The sequence below is a fragment of the Ixodes scapularis genome, unplaced genomic scaffold, assembly GCF_016920785.2.
Source record: "Ixodes scapularis isolate PalLabHiFi unplaced genomic scaffold, ASM1692078v2 PGA_scaffold1__304_contigs__length_218370807, whole genome shotgun sequence".
In the NCBI taxonomy this organism is placed as follows: domain Eukaryota; kingdom Metazoa; phylum Arthropoda; class Arachnida; order Ixodida; family Ixodidae; genus Ixodes; species Ixodes scapularis.
This window is the reverse complement of record NW_024609846.1, coordinates 46,421,816-46,446,840: the sequence shown is the minus strand read 5'-3', so window position 1 is coordinate 46,446,840 and position 25,025 is coordinate 46,421,816. Positions and strand designations below refer to the sequence as shown.

At 46.8% G+C, this 25,025-nt stretch overlaps 1 protein-coding gene across 1 annotated transcript in view; it reads right to left on the bottom strand.

The window, feature by feature from the left end:
* Window positions 1-11,558, bottom strand: part of LOC8031173 — a 122,158-nt gene extending 110,600 nt beyond the window's left edge. The window contains exon 1 of the mRNA XM_029990507.3: window positions 11,539-11,558. The gene's annotated coding sequence lies outside the window, so the exon portion shown is untranslated. The remainder of the gene's footprint in view (window positions 1-11,538) is intronic.
* Window positions 11,559-25,025: the final 13,467 nt, after the last annotated feature.

Sequence of the window (25,025 nt, the reverse complement as noted above, 5' to 3'; positions counted from 1 at the left end):
ATTATTGTTCCTGTTTTTACTTCCGATCACTTTTTAGTACGTCTTTTTTTCGTCTCTACCGTGTCCGACTAAAAGCTACTATATCACCCAGATGCTATCCCCCTTCAATAGGTTATCCTTTCTCGTGCGAGGAGATCGTTATGTGTTTGTTTTTAGCCTCACATTGTTAGGCAAAAGAGAAAACTGTTACCGATGCTATTTGAAACCTAAAGGTAAGTCGTTTGCGTTTTTCTTACCTTCTTTTTATTTCTGAAACTGACTGATATCTGGTAGATCAAAATGTTTTAAGGCACTAAATTCTAGAAAACCTTGCGGCTGTCTGTGTAATGAATACCTAGGTTGACTGGATCCAAGGGAAGTCGGTTAGTTATATCATAATAAAACATTAGGTCTGTTCGAATCGGCCAGAAAGTTCTTATTTAGTTCTGTCCGAGTTCAAAAAAGAGCAGGAGTCGTGCAGCGGCGGCTTAGAACCAGTGCAGCCGCCGCGCTAGGACTGGCGCTGTGATCGGCTTTCCGAGCGAAAGCGCAGGGTGTCGTCTGCATCTGTTGGCTCTTGTTTCTCCACGCCACGTTGTATGCTACATTTAATTAGTCGCGGTTTGATGAGACCATTCGTGTTTCCTTATTTTTATATTATAATAACCGAGTCTTTTGTGTGAGCATTTTTTTTTTTCGAGTGTACTAAAAACGTTTTCTGCACGAAATATTTCTGTCAGCATTTTTAACGGACGTTCCGTTCCGGTAGTTTTCGTAAGCGTTCGTGTCCTTCACATTCATTTAGCAATAGTATGTGTACTCCAAGTCTCTCCAATTTCGGATTTTGACGATAGGCTCGCGGCATCAGGATGATTCTGCGTCGGGAGTCACTGGCGGCAGCGCGCGGTCGGTAGCAATCACCTCGAAGACGAAGGCCTGACAATAGCGTTTTGGTGAAAACAGTTATCGACCGTAACTTTGGCGTTAAGCTGAAGCGTTTATTTTGATTTTCAAGAAAGACCAGCGTGGAACTACCAAGCCAATGCCGATTCTCGGCGTTTTTTTCAGGCCCGTTAGTGGGCGTCCACAGATACCAGCGGACAAAGCATGCAGTATTATGCTCATCTACGGGGCATGAGAGGGCCAATGTACTAAATTCAAGACCTCTACAATGTATCGGAGTCGTCAGTGCGCGTCCAAGAGCAACTGAAGGCGGGGACTATCAAGAGTGCAATACCTTTCCCGTGTCTCTAACGAAGAATATAAACGCTTTGGATCCCCACATAGCATCAAAAAGAAACAATTTACGGGGGCCAATATTTCAACACCTACTGCAAGGAGCCAAACCTACACTAGCAGGTGCCTAAAACGCTTTCAGATAATCATAATCAATCATATTCCTACCCTCGGTTATAATCTAAATTCCGCGTCCACCGCGGGTACGTTATTATCATAAATGAGTGGAAACGCAACCTCCGTATCGGCGTTATTGTTACACATCGGAGACATTTTAGCAAGAGCTGCGAAGAATTGCACCATGAGCAGAGACGGACGAGGAGTGTCGTCTGCTATTGCCGTGTGCTCTTGTCGTCTGCTCCTGCACCATCGTTACTAAAACACTCAGTCGGGAAACTCCCATAGAGACAGCTTTGAAAAAGTGGCCCCAAACTGTCTCCGCGCACCGAGCTAATGACGAACACAACGCGACCATTTATCCCCCAGCGGCCACTCGACGAACTGCACGTGACTTCTATTTTGGCTTTCAGAACAGATACAGCGGTAGAGGTTACAGGGGTGCCACCCCCGTCTCCCCGGCGGACGCGCCGCGGTGAGCTACTGAAGTTAAAATGCACCTAGGGCGGGACGTGCTACCTGAAAGGCCCGCTGAGGCATGGTTTTATAAAAACAATATTAATTGTTCCGCAAAACCTTGCGAACTAAAGATGATAAAAACATCACGCGCCCATCATTTGGTACTAAACTCCAATAAATTTCATACAAAAAGAGTCTTTTCCGTTTGTTTTTACGCAAAACGGGCTTTCAAAAAGCTCGAGGTGACCACAGTACAGACAAATGATAAAGAGTGGCGCTGTTGTCGCATTTAGCTCGGTCTCGGTGGACGCCAGCGGCCCAGGTTTCGACGGCGAGTTTCCCAACTGAGTGTTTTAGTAACGTTGTTCTGCACCGACGCTGAGCTGACTCCGGAGCCGATGCAAGATATTGAGGAGCTGGGTCTGAACTCATTCAGAACTGAGATGAAAAGAACGCGCCAGTGCAGCGGCCGTACAACTTCCGGTTGAATCAAATGCACCAGTTCCTGCAATGCTGAACTAGTTCAGCCAGTTCAGGCGAATCGAACAGACCTATTGTCGAAACGATTCTCCATTTACCGTTGGGCTGAGACTTGAAGCTTCGCCTTCAGTGTGAGCTCGCTGGCTTCCGCAGTGCTTTGGTTGCGGGAGTTGCGCGTTCACACGTGTGTTAGCAAGGGCTGGAAGCTCGCGCTGAAGGCGGAGCTTCTAGTCTCTACTTGAGGGTGAACGGAAGATAGGTTTGGACTCTCGCTCGCCGCAATCTTAGAAATCTGTTTTCTTGAGATTCATAGACAATGCCGAATGATTTCGCTTTGAGCAAGCCAACCCTAATTAGTGGGCAATGATGTAGGAAAGTTGCATCAAAGTGACCTACAAGTTTAACATAATATGGGATGGAGTGGCCACAGTGTCCTTGAATAAAGATTTGCTGGTTGCGATGCCCCTCTATTATTCTCTTTTAATGTGAAAGCATTAATTGTCTCATGGAGCGAGCCGACGTCTTCAGCTTCGAAACCATGAAAAATGGCACCTTAATTAAACCACGCGCAAGCCTAAGCAACGGCACCTTTTACACTTGGGTCCCATTGGCTGGCTCGCGTCGACAAGGCTCCCATTGGCCGCTGCGCGTTAGTTTGTGATGTCATTCTGACTGTGTTGTGGCGCTCTTGTGTTATCAGTGATCACCGGGTTCGTTCGCCTCTTATCTATTGTACGGCGCGTGGCAATATATACGGCGCATGGATTAAACCAGTGGTTCTCAAATAGGGGTCTGTGGACCCTTTAGGGTTCGCGAAGACATTCTAGGGATCCGCGAGGCCCTACTTCATCAGTCAAGCCCAGCAATAAAAGTTGTCTTTTTTCAGGTCCAGAAGAAATCTTTCAGTTTTCGGGCGAGTTTTTCTTTTTTTTTGTGTGTGTGTGTGTATGTCAATAAAAGAGGCCTACTTCACACTATCCCTTAGTTATATAAATTTATTAAATCATTATTATATTTAGCCTATACCTTTCCTCTCTTCTGACCACGAACGGGGTCCTCCATCATCGCCGATCCACAACGGGTCCGCGAAACATAGATGGTTGAGAACCGCTGGATTAAACCAAGGGGTTGGTTCTGCTGGGAACTACGTTGCTGTCTGTTTCTTCCTCACCCCGCAAGGCACACGACAGTTTGAACGATCGCTCACCCGATGGCGCTGCGTGTCCGCGAGGCAGCGGTTCCACCGTTCTACGTCCAAGGTCAGCGTGTTGTACGTCGCAGATTAAAAAATAGAGCGAAGATCGGCGTGTGTGCTTTCGCATTTACAACTCATAGGAAGTGCTTAAAATACCTCAAGCCTTTTTTTTAATGAAATGCACATGCCACACTTGTTAATTTATGAAAAGTAGTAGTCTTCATGCCTTAGAAAAGGAGAATACAGAGTTAGTTTTAATAGTTGAAGCATACACACGTCTTCAGGCATCTAAAGTTCTTTCAAGACATAAAACCGCATATGTCCAGCCGACAAGGTTGCAACATCGAAATAGTATACTCTTAACACAGCTGATCACCACTGTACGGTGAAGTCTGTCGGTAGTACAGCGTGTCCAAAAAAAAAATTCCGTCTGTTTTTTTTTTTTTTCTAGCAAAAATAATCTACGCATCGCCGAACGCTCATTCTCCAACCAAAGATAGTAAGTAGTTCTAGAGGTCCGAACCAGATGCCAAAGTTTCAGCACGAACCGATATCTTATTCAAAGTTTTGTGGGAAACCTGGCGATTCCCGGGTTGGCCCAGGCTGCCCCTCCGACAATCATAAATGGCAATCTTGACCACATGGGGGCCAAGGGCAACTGGCCACGCGAGCGGCGCTCCGTCGCTGATAAAAGGCCGTAGCAGCGGATGCGCGGGGGCTGTTGGGATCGGAGCGCAGGCAATAGCGGTCATTAAATGTTTACCTGTTGTTGAACCGCTGTGCTGTGTCATTCTCCAAGACGGGTAGCGGCAAGGGAAATCCCAAACTGGCGCCCAGACGTGATATGCTGCTCGTCTGGGAGGATGGCAGCAAACTGGGTTCGTTCTTACGTTTTACACAGTCAATTTTGCGTTCCTGAGTTTGGCCACAGTTGAGAGGGCGTTTCTTCGCAAGCCTAAGTTCATTGACCTGCGGAAGCCTCCACTACAACGCAACACGTCTACAGAGGACACCGACAAAAACGTGAGTGAGGACGACCTATTGACGCTCGGTGCACTCGCGGATAACGCCGCCAGCGACATAAAACCAGACGCTAAGCCTGCAGTCTCAGTCCCGGCAGGCGCATCATCAGAGGATGGTCTAGCAGAACTAAGAGTGGTCATGACCATGCTTCTTAACATACAACGAGAGCAGATGATGTGCTCAAGCCCCACTCCTGCTGAAAGCACGCCCCCCAGGGGCTACCTAAGGCTCTCGCTTAGCGTTCCGGTTTTTTTTGGGGTGAGCAGATATAAAGTCGGTTGCGATGTTCGTCTCGAAACTGCGGGACTACCAAGCTGCGTCGGGAATTAATGACGAAACCATCCTCACCCACCTTCTGCCGGTTGCACTGACAGACAGTACAGCACTGTGGAGGCAGTGACAAACTAAATTCACAAGTATGTCAGATTTTGAGGCACGATTTAGGACGGAGTTTCTGCTTCCGGATTACAGCATGCGGATTAGGGACGAGCTGCGCGCGCGCACACAGCACCCGGAAGAGTCACTTATTGAGTTTGCAAGGTCTCTCTAGGGCCTGTACGATATCGCTGACGCCGTGGCACCAGACGCGGAGAAAGTATAACGCGCCATCCGCCAAAGCCACCCGCGCTTCCATCCTCATCTCAGGGGACTTACCTTTACGAATTTAGACGAGATGGCACTGGAGGCGATCACCATCCAGGCCGACATCCTCGCGGAACTAAGATACCGCCCCCTCCCCCTCCACCGCAGAACATGACTCTAGAACCATCATTTGCGTGGTCTGCAGACGCACGTGTACATACAGTCGAGAGAGAACAAGACGATTGCAATCAGGCGTCCGTCCCCCGAACCCCAGATCCTCGTGCATACGAATCGCGAGCCCTAGATCCTCGTGCATACGAATCACGGACGTGCAGAGGTTATGAAGGCACGCATTCACAACGCTACAGCCCCTCCATTGGTCAAGATGAGTTCTCGTCCTCTGGACCGGTAACGCGGAGCTTGGGAGAGGCAAGAAAGAACGGGACACCGCACGAAGCCGACGGGCGGGCCACGCCCCGTTGTTTTCGACGCGACCAGCCAGGACACACATATAGGGACTGCAGCGAACGCCAGCGGCCGCCTCAGACACAGGGAAACGGCTACTGCCGGCGGTGATAAGAAATTTCTACTCTCCGCCGGCCGCGCCGAAAACACAATCCATGAGATCGAGTCGCCGCAGCCGCCTCCGGGCCTCCCGGAGGCTCGCACGGGCTTCGGGGACTGGCACTTTTCTATCGACCCCTCGGTGGCCCTCCATCACTTTTTCTTCCTGATAGTACACTCTCCGTTGTGAGACTCCCGGCGTGTCCGATTTTGCATGGACACCCGGGCGCCCAGCTCACACCGTTCGCGGTGTTGAGACTCCCGGCGTGTCTGCTCTCGCATCGACAACCGGGCGGCCAGCTCACAACATTTTCCGTCATGAGACTCCCGATGTGTCGGCGTTCGCGTTGACACCCGGGCGCCCAGCTGACACCGTTCGCGGTCTTGAGACTCCCGGTGTGTCTGCTCTCGCATTGACAACTGGGCGGCCAGCTCATGACACTTTCACTCTTCATTGTGAGACTCCCGGCGTGTCCGATTTTGCATGGACACCCGCGCGCCCAGCTCACACCGTTCGCGGTCTTGAGACTCCCGGTGTGTCTGCTCTCGCATCGACAACCGGGCGGCCAGCTCACAACACTTTTCGTCATGAGACTCCCGGCGTGTCGGCGTCCGCGTCGACACCCGGGCGCCCAGCTCACACCGCTCGCGGTCTTGAGACTCCCGGTGTGTCTGCTCCCACATCGACAACCGGGCGGCCAGCTCATAACACTTTCACTCTTCCTCGTGAGACTCCCGGCGTGTCAGCTTTCACACCGACACCCGGGCGCCCAGCTCACACCGTTCGCGGTCTTCAGACTCCCGGCGTGCCTGCTGTTGCAGTGACACCCGGGCGTGCTCAAAGCCGTGTAAAAGTGTACCGGTGAAGACAACCAGAAGCAGCTCCAGCAACTGCTGGAACCCTTCTCGCCGATGTTCACGGAAAGACCTGGGAAAACCGATCTCCTATAGCACCGCATCGAAACCAAGGATGCACCACCGCGGAGGTGCAATCCGAGACCCATAAGTGCTCACAAGCGCGAACTTCTTGATGCGGCGCTATTAAAAATGATCGACACAGGCGCAGTACGTCAGTCAAAAAGCCCTGGGGCTTCCCCGGTGGTCCTTGCTCCAAAGAAGGACGGCACAGCAAGGCTTTGTGTTGATTACAGGCGCCTATAGGAAGCGTCAGTCAGAGACAGTTACCCGTTTCCTAGTGGTTCCTCAGTAATGTATGACCCTGGAAACGCGACTGTTTTCACAACCCTTGATTGCATCCGCGGATTTCTTCAAATCGAAGTTCATCTGGCTGATGTAAAGAAGACCGCATTCATTTGCCACAGGAGGTTGTTCGAATTCACTGGCCTTCCCTATGGTTTGTCCAACTCTCCCGCCAGCTTTCAACGCCTAATGGACGTTGTCCTCGGTGACGCAAAGTACGAGTTTACGGTGGCGTACATGGATGACGCAGTGGTGTTTTCACGAACATTCGAGGAGCTTCTCGTGCACCTGCACATCATACTCAAACGAATGCGTCAAGCCGGCCTTACGATTCATCCAGATAAAGTCCAGTTGGCCTGGCCTGTAATCAACCTTCTCGGATTTGTTGTAGATAACAAAATGCTGCGGCCGAATGAAGATAAGCAGCGCGCAATAACGAAGTACCCACCTCCTTATGACGTCAAAAGCCTACAGAGATATCTCGGGATGATTGCGTTTTATAGAGATTTTATTCCGCAAAGCGCTGAGATAATTGAACCTCTGAACCGACTGTTCCTCAAAAAAATGAAAGCCGTTTACAATTCCCTGTAACGCCGGTTAGAGCGCAGCTCTTGAGGAGGAAGATGGAAGCGTACTGAGGGGTAGGTGACTCCTTGAGGTCACGTGACCTCAAGGGGGTTACATGACTTCAGGGGGTCACGTGACCTCAGGGGGTGACGTGACCTCAGGGGGTCACGTGACCTGGGTGGGTCACGTGACCTCGGGGGGATCACGTGACCTCGCGGTTACGCCGACGGCGACGCCGACGCCGCTCAAGCCGGAAACGGGCCCCTAAGAGCTGCGCTCTAAAAACGAAATGGTGCTAGGGGCAAGAGCAGCAAACCGCATTCGCGTGTATTTCAAGGGCTGTGAGTGAAAACGCGTGTTTAAACGTGCCCCACTTGAATTGTCCGTTCATCTTGCAGACCGACACAAGCGATTACGGATTAGGAGCAGTCCTTCTGCAGGAACATGACAGCGTTCCTCGTCCCTTAGCTTTCGCCAGTCATACGTTAACCGGAGCGTAGCGAAACTACTCAACAACCGAAAAAGAGTGCCTGGCAATTATTTTTGCGCTTAAGAAGTTTGACATGTACCTTGACGGCGCTTCGTTTAGCATTCAAACTGACCACATGGCTCTCTCGTGGCTCAAAGGGCATCAAAACCCTGCAGGACGACTCGCTCGATGGGCCCTTTCCTTCCAGCGTTACAAATACACAATCGAGTACAAGCGTGGAGTGGCTAACCACGTTGCAGATGTGTTGTCCCATGCTCTACTTTTCGGGCAGGAAATGCAGGTGGATCCCGACTTGGTGGCACTGGCCAATACGGCGCCCATCACACCACATTCGCGGTGGGGAACCCTGGTGAGCAGAGAGGAACTCCGAGCGGCCCAGCCGTCCGATGGACTTTGTCAGAAGGTGATGCACCAGCTGGCAGAAGAAAACTCGGCCGACGCTGGGAATCCCAGAGACTTGGACTCATACCTGCTCAGCAGCAACGGCATCGTGCTGCGATACATCCCCCAGGCGGATGATGGGTCCAGCGGCCGGCCATTCCGGACTGTAATACCACGTAAACTGCGTAAGTCATTTATAAGATATATGCATGATCCCGCCTTGGCAGGCCAGAGCAGTGGGAGCAAAACTCACGAAACGTTGTCCCAAATTGCAACGTGGCCAGGTATGAGGCAGGATGTGATGAGGTACGCACGTAGCTGCCCGGTTTGTCAGAAGGCGAAACCCCAAGGTGGCCAACCACCAGGTTTAATGCAGTCGGTCGAAAGCAAGTACCCCTGAGAGCGTGTTGCCTGCGACGTTGTCGGTCCCATCCCCCATAGTCAACGCGGCAATCAGTATTTGCTAGCAGTGACCGACCATTTCACAAAGTGGGTCGAAATGTTTTCTTTGCGCAAACTAGACTCTTGGAAAATCTGGGACTGTCTTCTCGAGACGTTCGCGCGCTTTGGTTTTGCCGCAACGCTTATTACAGACAACGCTTCTTATTTTGTTAGCAAGGTGTTCGTGGATGCGTGTAAGGCGCTAGGCATACGGCAGAAACGGACTTCGCCATACCATCCACAGGCGAATATCACGGAAAGAGTGAATCGTAACCTGAAGCAGATGCTTGTATCGCATACAGAGCGACACAAAGACTGGGACGCGAAATTGACAGAAATGGCATTAGCAACCCGCACAACATCAACCGGTCCACGCGTTTCACTCCGGCCCAACTTAACTTTGGGAAAGAGCTCGTGTTTCCCCTGGGAAACGGCCTCCTTTACACAGATCCTGCAAGCATGCGGCGCACTACCACGCAGTTCGCAGAAGATCTCCGGAAGCGTTTCACAGTGAACCTGCGTGAAGCTCGAGAGAGCCTCGATGTCTCGAGACTGCAGCAGGCAACAAGTACAACAAGGGGAGGTGAAATCTGCAGTTCAAGGTAGGAGATCTGGTACTGAAGCGAACTAATCCGCTGAGTGACGCTGCTAGAGGCTTCACGGCCTCTTTAGCAAAGAGGTGGAATGGCCCCTACCGTGTTAGTAGGTAGCTTTCCAACCTGTCTTATGAGCTGGTGCATTGCGAATCTGGTGAAGTGTGCGGGTCTATTTATGTCGCCGACCTAAAAGCTTTCTATGAACCCGAGGAGGTAGATGTGTCACAGGTTCCAGATGGCGACTATCCGGACCACCTCTGGGAAGATTCCACACCGTCTCTACCGCGGTGCAATTTGAGACGGCGGTGAAGATGACCGGGAGTAGCAGGAGCTCTAAGTGCATTATGTTCATGCCCTCTTCGGTGTTTTGGGTGGGAGAAGAGAAAGTGGCCGCGCTCCTGCATGCACAGTAGGGCAGGCATCTTTCGTGTGCGCGGCCACTTATTCCTACCGCGCCATAGGCTCATCTTGTTTTTAATTTATAGTTCCTCGTGCCAGACAGCGGCAACGCAGCTCCCATCATCAGACCCCCCCACAGCTGCATCGGTACTGTCCAGAAGTACTGACGTCGGACCCGTGCTCGCCCATCTGAGAAGACCCTCGCTGACCCAGGAAGAAGGCCCCCCCAAGACCATCTAAGACGTCCTCTGTTTTCGTTTTTGGAAATGGGGAGATGTGTGGGCAACCTGGCGATTCCAAGCGGTTGGCCCAGGCTGCCCCTTCGACAATAATAAATGGTCATCTTCACCACGAGGGGGCCAAGGGCAAGTGGCCACGCGAGCGGCGCTCCGTCGCTGATAAAAGGCCGTCGCAGAGGATGCGCGGGGGCTGTTGGGATCGCGGCGCAGGCGATAGCGTTCAGTAAATGTTTACGTGTTGTTGAACCGGTATGCTGTGTCATTCTCCGAGACGGGTAGCACCAAGGGAAATCCCACAGGTTATATGTGATTTTCTGAAAACTTCAATGGAAAAATGGCAGCCGACGGAGCTCCCGAATACATGGAGCTCTATGGCGCCAGAAACTGAAAACGGCAGAAGATGGGCCCCATTTTCCCATTGAAATTTTCATAAAATCACTTATAACCTTGAATACGATATCGGATCGGGCTGAAACTTTGGCATCTGGTTCGGACATGTAGTACTACTTACTATTTTTGGTTGGAAAAATGAGCGTTCTGCGATACATAGTTTATTTTAACGCAGAAGAAAAAAAAATACCCGGTAATATTTTTTGGGAACACCCTGTACAATCAATAGTATCCTGTTCTACACTGAATATGAAAAATTAAACACAAGAACACCAATGGCCCGTGGAAGTTATAAACAGCAGTGGGCTAATCTTTTGTTGTTACGGGTATACCCCGTCTGTCAACGAGCGAAGAGCAGTCTGATAAAATATTAAGTGTAAAACAATTCTTGGGGCAAGGACCCTTTTCAGAAGTCCTCGACAACGCCTCTCCGCCATTGCTTGATTAGATGCTCCCAGCTTGCACTTGACACGAGGACTGCGTCCACATTGGGCGAGGAGTAGGATCCATCCACGCGCTTTGTGTCTAAGGAATGTCGACCTCCAATGTTGCTCGATGTACTTTTGAATAGGGTCTATTCATTCAGTCACTGTCAGTAGCGGCTCTCAACCTGTAGCGAATTTGTATATTTCCCGCAATGTAACAAGTTAAAAAAATGTAACAAAAAAAAATTACTAAAATCTTGTCTCGCGTCGTTCCTTCGGACATAACGGATATAGTGATCGGAAACTACCCTTTATTTGCATTGCCCGCGTAAGTAGACCTTAACTTCATTCTCCTGTTTTTGATGTACCTTTCTCTGTCGGTGCGTCGCATACGACTGCGTCCACTTATGTCCATTTTTGGTTTTGAAGTGTGAACCGTATTTTTGTTAATTTAGGCTGCATCAACAGTTACAACAAAATAGGTATAGTAAAGCTCCCGCCGCCGCCCTGTTCTTCTCTTTTGGCTGTTCGAAGGCGGCCTGAAGCGTGGTGGTGTAGGCTGCTGCGACTCTGCCGACCGTACAAAGAGGGGCGACATTTACAAATAGATATCAATTCTTTTTTCAAACAGCCCTTTATAGGGAGGTGCGGCTTAGAAACCTATCAGTTGCTCCAACTGATAGGCCGAAGAATACTGTAGTTTCAGGCAAATCGTTTTTTAGAAGACATAAAATACTTCGAACTACGTACGACTCTACGGACGTGGGGTACATACCTGCGACCTTTTGGATCCGCAAAGCCAGGACGTTGAGATAGAACTGACACCCACTGCAGCTCACCTTTATCTCATGCACTGGCTGCGTTCCCGCAGTTATTTTTGTGAGCGGCGATATCAGAAAAGTGGAAAGTCGCGTGATGCGGCCCATACGTCTCATTTATCACCTACTTGTTCTTTAGTCTATGTCCGTTTTTATGCCGCTGCATTTATCTTTGTTTGCATAGGGTTCTTTCACATATCTTCTAAACACATCTCCGAGGACTATTGTACTGTTATACTAAAAGAAAAAGCAACAAAGGTAAATATCTCAAAGCACGTTGACTAAACGCCAACGCGACAGCTCCTGCTGTCAATCGCTGCACATTTTGAGTGGTCGTTTGCAAACTTTTCTGTAATTTTTAAAAAGCTTTTCTCTTCAAACGACTATCGAGCAACATCGATAGTCGCCATTTCTTGGGCACAAAGCACCTGATTGGATCCGAATCTTCACCGAACGCTGACGCTGCCCTCCTGTCCAATACATGCTCAAAGAACTTGATCAAGCCATGGTGGGTAGACGATGGTGCGGACTTTTGAAAAAGAGTCAAATGCGAACCGTCCTTCATCCTCCCGATTGCGCAGCATCACTACGAAAATTAAAAAGCGCAAAAGACAAGGACAAGTGGGAGACAACACGGGACAAGCGCTTACTCGCAACTGACGTTTTTAATTGGGAAGATGAGGAGATGAAGAACCCTAACGTTAAATGATAGATTATGAGAAAGGAGTGAAAGGATCTGAAAAGACTGAGAATTGAAAAAGAAAAAAAAGAAAAAAGAAATTAGTAAAAACGATAGGAAATGGTGGGCATGATTAAAAGGTAACATGTGATGACAGTGAATATATTAAGAAAAAGAAAGAAGAAGGTAAAGCAAATTAAGAATGTCTAAGGAAAATATTTCATGTATTTTGATGACAAAGTCACCGAAGGAGCACTGATGCAGGCGTCTCCTCTGGTCGCAATCACTTCAGCCTCAAGGATTTCTCGAGTTCGCTTATCTGGACACCTCTTCAGGATCCTTGTGCTGGACAGTAGCGGGGCGCATCTACAGTCGCTCACATGTAGAGCGAGATGCCCCGACGGAGAGGATTTTAAAGATAGCGCATGTTCTCTGAGCCTTACGTTGATGCATCTTCCCGACTGTCCCACATATACCTTCCCACAGGTGAACGGGATCAAATACACTACCCCGCTGCAACAGTTGACGTATTTGTTGCCGTGCCTAACACTGCATTGGTCAGGCTTTATGCGAGGGGTGTTGACTTTGGGGCAGAGCTTTTTAAGCTTGTCGGAGGCTAAACACGCAACCAGCACTTTGTATTTAGAGGCAATTCTCTTGAAGTTATGATAGATGCGGTATATATAAGGGACGACCGCCGGTCGACTTCTTTCTCTACTTCTATCGCTTGTTCTGTTTGGTTTCATCATGCATTCAACAACGTCAGACAGGATGGAAGTGGGGTAGCCTGACGCCTTGAGCCTTGATACTTGCGCGTCAAAGCTTTTCCTCGCTGAATGAATGCAAGACCTTTTCAGGGCAGCGCTCAAACAACTAGACACAATGCTCCTTTTGACTAGTTTTGAGTGTTCAGATTCATATTGGAGTATTCGTTTCTTGCATCTAGGTGAATACATCCAACAGACGTGGTCATTTTGAAAGGTGAGTCGCGTATCCAGAAACTGGAGGTTGTTGTTAGTCGGAGTCTCGTGGGTGAAGTTCAATCCTTGGGCCTGACATAGAAATATGTTCTTGATGATGGTGATGTCGTTTGCGTCAGGTATTTTTGTGATGAGCACAAGATAGTCGTCAACGTATATGAATATGCGTGCGACTGGATAGGACGTCGAACCCTGGAATATGCCCCAGTCACACTTTGAAAGAAAAATGTCACACAAAATGGGAGCTCCGCATGACCCGATGCATATACCTTTTTTCTGTATGTAAGTTTCTCCTGAAAAAGTGACAGACGTCGAGCACAAATAAAACTTCAAAAGCTCTAGGAAAGACGCATCTGGTATGCCACAGGTGTTTTGAAAACCTAGGGCTCCATTGGAGTCGATGCATTCGCTGACGGTGTCAAACAATTCTCTGTGTGGTATTGAATAAAATAAGTCTTCAACATCTAGGGAGAACCGATATCGTGGTTGGGTTTAGCCGTCTTTCAGGTATTGCATAGGGTTGTGCGAATATTTGAAATTTCGAATAGTACTTCCGAATAATACACTATTCAATATTCGCTTCGAAAAGAACTGCACTATTCGCGTTTTTCGAAGTGTAAATTACGGCGGGTTAGCCCCGTTGAGTGCGCTTCTTACCAAGCACTGGTGCGCTGCGGAGAAGCAAAACCCGCAAAAGTGAGCTACGTGGGTGTTGCTTCTCCGCATTACATTGGTGCTCGCTAAGAAGCGCCCTTAACGGGGTAACCCGCCGCGATAAACAATATTGTAATTGCGTGCTCAAGAAAAGCATACATCCAAAGCGGGATGGTGTACCCGTGCCGACTGTATATGAAAATAAATGGAAACTTTGTGAATGTGTATATTTACATTGTAGTAAAAGTTTCAAAATTAAACTTTTATGGAAGAGTATACTATGTTAGGCAGAGATTTTTACAACCTGTGTTCATCATATGCGACTCACTCTTTTTTAACTTGAGATTAAAGAAAGAATATTTTATATATCAAGATTTGTAAATTCCCTCAGTTGGTATAGTTGGCCATCTATATAGGATTCATTTTATGTCAAATCCGTCGTTTACTTGCCATCCCAAGACACCAGACCTTCTGAGATGCAGTTCATAAATATAAATAGATTAAGATTAGCTTATGAATGAAAAGTGGAATAACCTTTACAGTGACTTAAAACGAAAGAAACACACAAGATGACGAAACAGACGACACAGACGACACGAAAGCTGTGTCGTCTGTTTCGTCCTTTCGTGTGTTTCTTTTGTTTTAAGTCAATGTAGATCACCAACACGCTCAAGTCTTTCATTAACCTTTACAGGTTTAGCTGGGTTTTCGCCTAAGCATTATGCAATGGTAGTGAAAGGCGTGGAAAAACTATTCGATATTCGAATCGAAAATATTCGGCCTAAACTACTATTAGCTTCGAATTCACTTCGGACTCAAAATCTACTATTCGCACAAGACTAGTATTGAATCATTACTTCTGGGTTGAAAATCAAGAATGGGTCATCAAGTTGGAGGACAGACAAATGACGCAGAAGGTACCGCGACATTTCACCCTGCCAAGATCCCTTCTCGGTTACAATTACGCGAAAAGGACATTCTTCCTCGTGGGTCATGGCCGTAAAAAAAAACTTCCAATTGGTTGCTTTTGGATGCGATGATTTGTTTTCGTAGTTGGTTTAAATCCAGCCTGTGGCTGGATTTCTTTTTTTTATATTCCCAGTCTTTTTAAATCCTTCCACTCTTTTCTCATAAATATTTCTAACATTTAACGTTAGGGTTCTTCATCTTCCTCACCTTCCCAATTAAAAACGTCAGTTGCGAGTAAGCGCTTGTCCTGTGTTGTCTCCCTCTTGTTCTTGTATTTTGCGTTTTTTTTTTTTAATTTTTGTAATGTTTAACCAACTAGGCCAACAAATCATTCGGCGCAGCATCATGCAGACAAAGGCGCTATCAATGCGAAGAGCAAGTCGTCTGCTTGTTGCACAGGGGTTGCGGTGTCGTCAGAACGACGTCGAGCTTTGATTGGCTTTGATTGGAAGGAGAGTGGGTAGACGTCAATGCTACACTCTAAAAAATGTCTGTGCGTCTACTTTCACGCAAAATATTCGGAGAGCCAACTAGCGCAACTTACGGAGGCAGCTCAGCGAATGGCAATGCGGAAACATATGTTTAGACCAAAAAACGCAGTCTGAGTTGTGACATTAAGCAATGCAAAACTTCACGCTTGCATTGCTTAATGTCACAACTCAGACAGCGTTTTTTCGTCTAAACATATGTTTCGGCATCGTCATTCGCTGAGCTGCCTCCGTAGGTTGCGCTGATTGGCTCTCCGAGTGTTGTGCGGGAAAGTAGACGCACGGGCTTTTTTTAGAGTGTAGATGCCTCAAGGTCTACCTATTTTGTTTCGATCAGCCAATAAGAGCTTGGCGGTGTGACATCATCGCAACCCTTGTGCAAGAAGCGGACGAACTTGCGCTCCGCATTAATTTCCTATATCACCTACGGTAGTCTCTTGCGGAGCACAAATTACGCGCGACCGCCACGTCAGTGTTTTGCTGGGAGTCCCGCTCTCACTGATTAAACACGAGTCCCGGCCTAACGTTGACGCAGCATTCGTGGCAGAAAAACACTCGCTGGAGATATTTGGCATCAAAGTTTTTCCTTATACTCCGTCTCACCTAACGTTACTAAAACACTCAGTTGGGAAACTCGCCGTCGAAACCTGGGCCACAGGCGTCCACTGAGACCGAGCTAAATACGACAACGGCGCCACTCTTTATCATTTGTCTGTACTGTGGTCACCTTGAGCTTTTAGAAAGCAAGTTGTTGCGTAAAACTACCGGAAAAGACTCTTTTTTATTTAGTTTGATAAATATACCTGCCACATTCCATAAACATGTCAAATGTTTGGATAAGTTGGAGGGCGCGCAGGCAACACTGCCATATAGTCGTTTCGCCTTAGCCATAACAATTCAATCCTAGTGGCCACCAAGGTGCGTACGAGGCTGTTGGCGGTATGGACCAAGCACACGCAGACGGGTGAGTGGTCGAAATTCCTCGAGTGTCGTTACCATTCTTGCTGCGACAAAGAACTGGGAACGCAGGTGTAAGTAAAGCAAAAACCTAGCAAGCAGACGAGGAGGGCTCGATGAGCAGACGAAAAGCTCGCCTCCGCATAACGGCATGACGCGTCTTGGCGGGCTGATACGTACGACGGAGCAAATATACCACGTGGTTTCTAACAGGATTGTGATTAGACCCGGTGGCCTGTAACATTGGGCTTTAGTCTATCGTAGGATTAGAGGGAGTTGAGCTTGTTTCACGCTTTTTTTATTATTATTATTCAATTGGTCATATATTACAATCCATAGTCTTGACCACCGTCTGGTGGAGATTGGCACTCTGCTGGGTATTACTTTTTTTGTTTTGCTGATCAAAATTCAAAGTTAATTTCCGAAAATTGGGAACTAGCCGTTTAAAAAAAGACGGTTAGGCTCATTCGCCCTGATATGCTGCCAATTTTTGTTCGGTTCAATTTTGGCAAATTTTGGTAACGGTGGCTGATAAATGATTTTGACGGTTCGTATAAAATAGAACTTCGAAATATAGGATTTGTTGCGCAATGTAGAAAAATAACTTTTAGTCAATAAATGTAGCAAAAATTTTATTGTGGATACTTCAAATAAAACATTAGTAAGAAAACACCGTATACCAAGTCAACATGATTAGCTACCGACGTTTTTTTTTTGTTTGTTTTTTCCCCTTCTTCAAAATAAAATAAGTTTGGGAACTACATCAAAACTGGACCAAAAATTAAATATAAAAACGAAAGTTTCCCATGATGCAACTAACGATAATGTTAGATATTAAGCGCAATTTCAGTTGCAAAAAAAAAAAAAAACTTGTGATGTTTAAAGACAATATTGTTTCGTTTCTTGTTCGCAACCTGTTTGGTCGAGAAAAAGCGCCAGACTTATATTTTCACATTAGTAAAGTCATGACTCATGACCCCATGATGCGGTGTTTTGTTTACTTATCGAGCAAGACAAATGTATTTGAATTTTTTCGGTTGAGTTCTGTCTATAAAATACAGAGGGGAAACTCCCGAAACTCGGGGCTTCAATCCACGCCGTAAAGGTTGCTGGCCAGCGAAGCTGTAGTATCACCTGCAACGATTGCCCTCTGCACTATACCAAATGATTGACAAAAAAAAAAGTACACGCACTGTACAAAAACGTTTTATATATGAAAGGCTAGTGACGTCACTCCCCACGTCGCAAGCTGCCGTCGCCGCGGCAGCTAGGGCAACAGTAATCTTCACCGGGAATGTATGCGATGAGCACTACGTGCTTCGCATTGTTTTCAGGAGCGCCTTATTATTCATTATGTGGTTATGATGCTTGTTTAGTGCTTGTTCTTTATCGAAACGAATGCTGCGCTGTTTGTTGTATGCGTGATATGCACTTTTCGCTTCAATCGCTCAAGGTGTCTTTTTGTTTTTTGTGAGGACGCCGGCACGAAGAAACAAGACCAACGAATCATACACAGCTTCTCTGTAAAACAGGAGAAAAACTACGAGAACCTTTCAAGAAACTAATCAATATTGCGCTATTGACATCTTTTATTTATATTTTTTCGATATTATACTATCGGTAGTTTCTTTATTGTTTACTGTCAATAGTTTCTGGAAAGAATTTACGCTGGTGTTTATAGTTTTTAATAGGTATTAGAGTGTTTCTAATCATCGTTCGAAAATCCCTAATTGCAGTTAGAGATTTTCTCCAAGATTTACCATTTTTAGATGGACTTTTGAGGTTTTTTGTCGCCTAATAAAATACTCTTGATCGCTTTAAAATAGTCGGCTATCGATAGTTCCCCGATAGCCAAATTCGATAGTATACTATCAATAGTTCTACAATTGTTGACTATCGATCTATCGACACTACTATCGATAGTTTTACCATAGTCGGCTATCGATTTCCCTCTTAATCTGGAACCGGATATGAGGCCTGTTATAACCGTGACAAATGAGATTCAACTTGTCACGGGTATAACCAGGTCTAACGGGCCATTTTATCCCGCCCGTTACACCTGGACCGTTATATCCCGCCCGGTGTGTCCGACCTCCTGTATCCAGCCCGCTCTAGGCAGCCCGTTATTATACGGACCGCCGTATGCGGCCCTCTCGATCCAACTTGTCACGGCTACCTAGGGACCTTTTTTGAACGGCCTCTTTCGAGTTGACTAAAGATCCCCGTGTGCCTGCTTTTCCGGAAAGCGCTCGATGACCCAATCACTGCTAGCTACAAAGAAGGATTCGGCTATTGAAAATGCCGAAAATGTTTCGATGGAAATATAAAGCCAGCGATGGGGCGATGTGTGTGGCGTTAGCGTGCGAAACGTGATGCCCACAGTCATGTGCCGGACTCCACTCTGAAAGCAGATATATTTTCGGCCTCATCATGAGACATACTCTTTTCGTAGACCTGATTGCCTCTCCGATGGCTTGGTGGGAAAGTAGGACCGGTGCACTGGCATAATTTTGGTGTGCACAAATATCTTCAGTTAGCCTTTCAAACACTTCAAAATGTATACCATGTTGTAAGCAAACTGAAGACATCTGTAAGCAGTTAGAAAAGCTGTGGATCAATATCTTAATAATTATTTTTGTCACACGATCACCTGAAGTTACAATTAATCCTTTCTGGAACATAAATGTATTGAACTTATCACATGCGAAAATATTTACGCAAAGTTATGTATATTACACTAGTTATCACAAAGAACACGCATTCATAATATGCCAGATGCCGGAATGAAGATGTCAACAGCAAATAAACCAATATGTCTCAAAAAATAGTAAGTTGTTCAAGCGACAAAGCTTAGGTGATTAAATAAAAAAACTATTTTTTTAAAGAAGGCTCTGGTTGTGGGTTTAATAGTTTTTAAAAGACGAGATGAAACAGCAGACGTAACGAAAGACAAAAAAAAAAAACGAAAACACGTTAGTCAAAAAGAATTTCGTTGTTTTGAATTAGATCATTAAATTAATATATTTAGGTCAATGCAAAATGCATTCGCGCCGCTTCCCGTATTAGATATCTTAGCAGTTCTGCCCAGATGTAACATTTTTCTAGCTGTCAACATAACTGTGCTCTAAACTAAAGTTGCCACATTAAGTGTTAATAGCACTAAACGCTAAAAAGGACAAAGCACACTGACGAAAAATGTTCACGTTTCTTTTTAAAGCAAATACAGTTATCTCTCGTTACTATGGATACCCCGGTATATAAATGGAAGTTTCCAGAACAAAATGGGTGAGTACATGTATTTTTTTCTTTTCTTTTAAAAAATTCTTGCATTATGGACAGTATCGAAGGTGGATAAAGGGGTCCTTATTAACGATGCATAACTACAGGGTGTCCGCAAAGAAACCAAAATGTTACGTGTTTTTTTTTTTTTTGCATTGCAAAATAATATTAGACAATGCGGAGAGCTCGAACTCTGTCAGAACGTAGCCCCAGCCGTATTAGCAGGTTGCCAAATTTTTAGCACCAGCCGTTATCTTTTTCAAAAGTTAAGAAATTTTCTCTGAACATTTTAATGGACAAATGGCGGCCAACGGAGTTATTGATTACATGGAGCGTTATGGGCGCCGGAAAACGAAAACGGGCAAAAATGGGCACCACTTTCCTTTTGAAAATTACTACTTTTGAATAAGATATCGTTTGCTACTAAAAATTTGGCATTTTGTTTGAACTGCTGCGGGCAACGTCCTGACGGAGATTGAGCTTTCCGCGATGTCTACTTTATTTTTTTTGCGGTGCGAACAACAGGGTCCGGGTTTTTCACAGACGCCCGATACACCAGGTTAAGTATGCAAAAATTCTCAATAGTTCGAGAGTAATTTTTTTCCAATCTGATGAACACGATAAAAGAGCGCAAATAATAAAACAAAAATGGTTTAATATACACACACTTAAGATACTTATATTACCTAACTCTCCAGGCAATCACTGCGCAGATTTAAGCATTTATCAAGTTATCATAACTTGGCATGATCTCCAGAGTCTCCCACTGAAGAAACGTCATCTGGATTATCAGTCATTCCGACCCCGGCATGCTAGTCATCAAAATTGACATTACTTCCTCCATTATCCATTCAAATTACAGTGCCAAAAGAGGCGATCTTACATGGATTCATTTTATAAACATTCTACACTCTAAAAAAAAAAAAAAACCCGTACGTGTACTTTACCGCACAATACTCGGACAGCCCATCACCGCAACTTACGGGGGCAGCTCAGCGAAAGACGATGCCAAAACATATGTTTAAACCAAAAAAAACGTAGTCTGAGTTGTAACATTAAGCAATGCAAAATGTCACACCTGCGTTGCTTATTGTCACAAATCACTCAAACTCACGCTTCTTTTTTTTTTTAGTGAAGACAGGTTATGGGTCAGAATAATGTTAATGCAAAATATGCCATATATTTGAAGCAAAGAAATACTGATTTCTTTCAAACTCAACTGGTTAAACGTAAAATCATAATATTCAGCATGACTCTGTCAATGGGCGTAACAGTTCATAAAATATACAATCAAACAGCAGTTGTGGTGCAAAATAATATTAAAAGAGCACAAGTTAGTTTGGACATCACTTTGCATGATAATACATAAATCGCTTTAAAAATTCCTGAAAAGATTTCTATGGTCCTTATATGAAAAACCTTTTCAATACACCGGTATACATGTAAAATTAATCTATGAACTTTAAACAGAACTATAAAATGTCAGTATTTCAGGCAGCGTCAATTATAAAAACAACCGTTAGAATGGCTCCTCAGAAGATCTCCCAACAGTCGCGCTTGTTATTGGCTACATGGATACATATTCGAAATGTCGGGAAAATGTAAGATACGGTTTTCTATTGTGGCAGTAGCCATAGAATAAAAGAGGAAAAAATGAAAGCCGTTTACAATTCCCTGTAACGCCGGTTAGAGCGCAGCTCTTGAGGAGGAAGATGGAAGCGTACTGAGGGCTAGGTGACTCCTTGAGGTCACGTGACCTCAAGGGGGTCACGTGACTTCAGGGGGTCACGTGACCTCCGGGGGTCACGTGACGTGACCCCATGAGGTCACGTGACCTCAGGGGCTCACGTGACCTTTGGGGGTCACGTGACCTCGGGGGTGACGTGACCTGAAGGGTCACATGACCTTAGGGGGTCACGTGACCTCAAGGCAGTCACGTGACTTCTGGGGGTCACGTGACCTCAAGGGGTCAGGTGACCTAAGGGGGTCACGTGACCTCAAGGGGGTCACGTGACTTCTGGGGGTCACGTGACCTAGGGGTGTCACGTGACCTGGGTGGGTCACGTGACCTCGGGGGGGTCACGTGACCTCGCGGTTACGCCGACGCCAACGGCGACGCCGACGCCGCTCAAGCCGGAAACGGGCCCCTAAGAGCTGCGCTCTAAAACTAGCCACACGCGCTTGGAGTCTAGGGCCGAGTGGAACATGGCCTCGTTTCTTCCTTCATATATATCGCTACATGATGTCAGAAGTGGCTCGATTGAACTGAGTTTCACCATAGACATGCCACACAGTTCACGAGAGTCTTCCGCTGGGACAAGCCAGGAAGAAAAGCGGCAGCGGCATCTCGGACAACGATGTACGCTCAGTCCATGTCCCTTCCGTCACCGTTCAATTTTCACAATCCAGGTGACTGGCAAAGGTGGTACAACAGATTCATCCTATATCGAAAGGTCTCCAAGCTGGTCAACGTCGATGAAGGCGAACCGGTAGATGCTCTTGTATATTTCCTCGCAGATGAAAGCGAAAATGTCGTTGACGCTTCATCTCTATTGGACGTCGAAAAACAAGACTTCGGAAAGGTGTCGGACTTGTTTCACAGTCACTTTATTGGAAAGCAAAACATTATCTACGATCGAGCTAAATTTCGCCAAAAAAAACAAGATACCGGAGAGTCGGCGGATTTATTTGTAGCCAGCCTACATCAGCTGGTGGAACATTATGAATACGGCGTTCTCAAGGACGACCTGGTTCGAGATCGTTTCGTGTTCCTACTGTCAGATTGCTGCCTTTCTGAATGCTTGCAGAGAGGCCCCAGCCTCACGCTGGGCGCTGCGTTCACATGGACTTGACTGAAAGACGCTGTGCACAATCAACAAGCGGTAATCCGAGGGCAGACGCAATCAGAAAAATAGGAGATGATCGTCCACGTCCTTGGTAAAAGACAAGAAAAACGGAAGGTTCCGCGCAAGTCAGAGTCGAGAAGTGACGCGCAAACTTTCACCTGCGGAAGATGTGGCAAGTTTACCCACACAAAATTCGAATGTCCTTCAATTAGTTCCAAGTGCCTAAACTGTGGAAGAAAAGGACACTGGGCCAAGGTATGCAGGGGAAAGTTCATGCAGGCAATGAACCTGGAGACAAGCCAAGAAGAATGGATGCTTTAAGTGTTGAATCTTCGCTGGCTTGCTTGGTGAGTGCCGCTCAAAGTTAATAAAAACGTCGTCAAGTGTATGATTGATATGGGTGCCGACGTCAACGGCATTTCACAAGGTGACATGGCTTCAAGCTTCGAAAACCACCAGCCTACTGCGGCCACAATTTTAGGACCTGGGAAACAGATGTTGCTGGTGATCAGCAAATTCTAGTCGACAATTCAACATGGTCGACAGTCAGTACACGATGATGTCTATGTTGTAAGCAACCTTGAGTAGCTAATTTTGAAAATGAGGCCAGTACAAAGCTTAGACTTTTCGCGTTTCTGCAGTTTTTCACATACGAAATTGCCCCAGAAAATCCCATGAAGGAGCCCGCGCTCACCAACCGGATGTCAGGCACTGTCAAGTGGTTCAACGTCAAGAAAGGATATTGCTTCGTCAATTGCAACAACACGTGGGAAGGCACATTTAATTACCGGACCTCCTTCACGCAGCACGACCCACAGAGGATCATGCCCAGCGTCAGTGAGGGCGAGACCGTCGAGTGTCACATAGCCGTTGCTAAAAAGGGACTCAAGGCTGGTAATGTGGCCGGCTCGGACGGCGCGTCAGTGCAGAGCTCACCTTACGCCACAGACAAGAGAAACCTCAGCTGGCATGGCGGAAGGTCCAGTAATAGTCCTGTAGGTCTCGAGTTCGAGCAGGAGCGACGTGTCCGTGGGATAGGCCTATACTCGTGCAGAGGTGGGCGTCGGCTTTGAAAGTGATAGTCATGCAAGTAGGCCGACACCTAGACAAAGGCAGGCTTTGCCTTGGAAGGCGACAACCAGATATGGGAAAAACGGGAACGTAAATATCTCTGCTGATAGTATAAGTCGTGATTGCCTTTCGCCAAAAACCTTGGAAAGAAAAAAAAAACGGTGTGTACGTAAATATGTGTTGTGATGTGTGAACAAATTTTGTGTCCTTGTGTTTGCCATATGTTTACAGCCGTCATTTCGTTTTCTATTCTGCAGTCCATCACAAAAGGGGAGATGTGGCAGGAGCCATATAATAAAGGAGAACGAAGTAAGCGACATGCGCGTAGTGTCTAGAGCCCAGCGGAACATGGCCTCGTCCCGTCCTTCATAGATATTGCTACAGTTATTCTGTCAGTGACGCTGATATGACTGCAAACAAATGTCACTGAAAATAAGCGTTGACATAGGTAAGCACCAACCCTAATACGATACACACCTCTGCAAAGGCACTCAAGACAATCGCGTTTACTGTTGTACTACTCTGCTAAGAAACACGGTATCACCATGGAATTCGCAGTATTGCATTCACGTCACAAGTTTACGCAATTATCCCATATACTTTTTGCTTTCTGAATTGTCCTAGAGTTCTCCTTCGCAGCGGCGTACAGTTTGCAGTGCTGCTTTCCTACATCTAGAACACTGACTACTGTCTGTGACCTTTGGCTCGAGCTTTCGGCAAGCCCCATCAGAACCGCCAAGAGTTCACCAAGCTAGGTCGCCGGCGGCCGATGCGACTGTCGACAAAACGTTTTATCGTCTATAAAACGATCTCAAGATGAAACGTCGTTCAACGAACTGATGTCCGCCAGTTCCAAGTCGCCAATGCAAGGGGACTGCCGGGAGAACAAACACGACTGTAATGATCAGGTTCTCTTTAACGCAGCTTGATTTGTTTGTAATGAGGTTAGACGAGGCCAATTGAAATAAAAAAACACACTTTTGCACAAGCAAACTACATACGCCATGCACATGGAAAAATAGAGCACGTGTACGCATCTTATAATGAGAATCTCTCAAAAGCGGCACAGCACTATGAAAAGGATCATAGAACGGAACTTCATAGTTCACGTGGAACCTTAACAGTCCGTTGAATTGATGAGACATAGGGTGTCTGGGTGCTGAAGAGGTGACGAGCCAGGGGTGAGGTTGAGGCCGGTGGTGCCATGTGGTAGAGCGTCGTCGGTGTTCTGGGCGGCGTGTCCGGGGGACTGTGCCGCCGTGGTCTTGCGGAGTCGGCGGCTTGGCTGGAGTCGGAGGTCTGTCCAGAGAGGTGTCCTGAAAAGCTCGGGCCCTTAGCCCGACAGCCCTTCACTTCGGCGCCATGCTACCTACGGCCGTACTCCGGCGTAATTCCTCGTTCCCTCGTTCCGAGTCTTTCGAACGCCGTTTCTTCAGTCACGTCGTCCTCGCACCGGCAGGCACAAAATCGAACGCGCGTGGCACGTGCACATTCCATGCCGGCTGAGCAGCGCTCCAGGCG